This window comes from Ictidomys tridecemlineatus, chromosome 4 (genome assembly GCF_052094955.1).
Source record: "Ictidomys tridecemlineatus isolate mIctTri1 chromosome 4, mIctTri1.hap1, whole genome shotgun sequence".
NCBI classification, from domain to species: Eukaryota; Metazoa; Chordata; class Mammalia; order Rodentia; family Sciuridae; genus Ictidomys; species Ictidomys tridecemlineatus.
The window spans coordinates 169,715,571-169,717,957 of record NC_135480.1 but is presented as its reverse complement, the minus strand read 5'-3'; positions in this window follow the sequence as shown (position 1 = coordinate 169,717,957).

The window sequence follows — 2,387 nt, the reverse complement described above, 5'->3', positions numbered from 1 at the left end:
TCAATTTATATCTCCACCATCAGTATGTCAGAATTCCAATTCCTCCTATCCTTGACAATGTTTAGAATAGCCAGTCTCTTCAATTTTTGCAATTGTGATATTAGAAATTTTAATATTTATTTCTCTAATAACAACTGATGATATGCATCTTCTGATGTGATTCTTGACTGCATATTTTCTTTGGTGTTTGTGAAATATTTTACTGATTTTCGCTAAATTGGTTGATTTTGAGAATTTTGAGTACAAGTCTTTTTCAGAAAAGAAATTATTTGGAAATATATTCTCCCCACACATAACTTGTCTCTTGATTCTTTTCATAATATATTTCTTTTAAAATTATTATCATTTTATTGATGCACTGTAATTATACATGGCAGTGAGATTTATTATTCCATATTTTATATATGCAGATAGATATTTCTAAGAGCATATGTATTTATTTTAAAACAGTCCAATTTATTGATTTGTTCTTATGGACCTTGCTTTTGGTATCAGATCTTAAAATATGTTGGTATAAACAGGATACAAAGATTTTCTCCTGTGTCTTATTCTGAAGATTTATTATTGCAGATTTAACATTTTCATATGTGAATCATTTTGAATTAATTTTTATACACAGTATAAGATATGTTTATGTGCATAGGATTTTATTTGTTTATTTTTTGCAAATGGATTTTAATTATTAAATATACTGAGTTGTCTTTGCACATTTTTTGTCAAAAATTGTCCATATATGTAAGGGAATGTTTCCACATTTTTCATTCTCTCTTCTTCCACTGATCTGGCACTTTTTATACCAATCCCACACAGTATTGATGGCTCTTCCATTGAATTATATCTTGAAATAGTGTTAGTTCTCTTGCTTTGTTCCTCTTTAACTAAATTTCTTGGATAGTCTAGATCCTCTATTTTTCCATATAAATTTAAGGTTAAGTGTGTGATTAATTTTACTTAATGAATTAATGAGTGAAGATTAACTAGATATAATATGTATCTAATATCTTAGGTACATGCAAAGTATAAAATAAAATGTCAACAAATACGAATACTTATTTCAAATAATTCCTTAAAATCCAAAGGTATTTCAAATTACTTGCAGTTCAATTGACATAATAAATGCATTAAAAATGGTCTTTTGTATCTAGAAGGTATATGCATTTTCAATAAATGTAGATGTTTTTTTCTTTTAGAGAGACTGATTATCTTAGAGTTGGAAATGATGATCAAATTCAACTCCTTCATAAATTCTAGTGAACTCAGGATACTAGCACAGGATTATATTTACAGTAGGCGACATTAAGCTTTATATACCACATGACCATTGGCCTGTATATTTTACATTATGCTCATTTGACACTCTAACCTTCATTTATTGAAATAGACTTTACTAAATAATTAAAAGCATAAGTTATTATCAGCAGTATATTTCACCTTATGCAAGAAAATATATCTCTTTGCATCACAGATCTGTAATGGAAATCTAATGTGCTTTTGATCTTCTGTCAGAATGCAATATTCCAGACCACTATGTTATAAAATTATTAATCTTAAATTCTGAGAAATTTACTCAATATTCTTTGAAAGACTCTCTTTCACTCTGAATCTGGCTAAGTCATTTTACCCAGGATTTTAATGTCCATATTTGAAAATGACATCATTAGTTATTATGGTATGTATTAGTACCAAAAATGTTAAACTGTGTAATAACTTTTACATTTTGAATCTAGGGAGGGATATGAAGTATTTGAAAACTTTTTAAGTAATATAAGTATTAAAATCTAGAGAATTTGGCTCAGAAATAAGAGAGTAATGACTGGGCCTGGGGAAAAAGGACACTGTCAAGGTAAATGAGAGAAACAGAGACAGTAGTATGTAGTCTTCTGCATTAGGAACAAATTTTCTAACCTATGATGAAGCAAAACTATTCCTCAGAGAACGACTGATTAAAATAGTTTTTGTCCTGGGGATTAAGATGTCACACTCATGGGCCAATGGCATGTTAATACTCAAATACATCTTTTGTTCATTTGTGGTTTATTAACTTCATAAAAGGCCATTGCTTTTTAACCTACTATTTGAAGGGTCCTTTGAGAAAACATGCTGTAAAAATAAGCAGTCCTTTTAATAGTATTTCTCTATGCTACTATCATTGGTGAAGAAAGGTAATGTCATACACATCAGCCACCAAATCTTGTTAATCATTTCCCTCAAGAGTGATAGATACTGTCTGTGACAAAGTGACTCTCCTACAGCTCTGACCTTTCTGGCTAAAGGCCCTCCAGCTGATCTTTAGGGAGTCCCATTTCAATGATTCCCAAATTACTCTCTAGCTTGTGATTTCAAGAGTGCATTTGCCACATTGCTGAGAAGTTTGATAGCAAGAAATA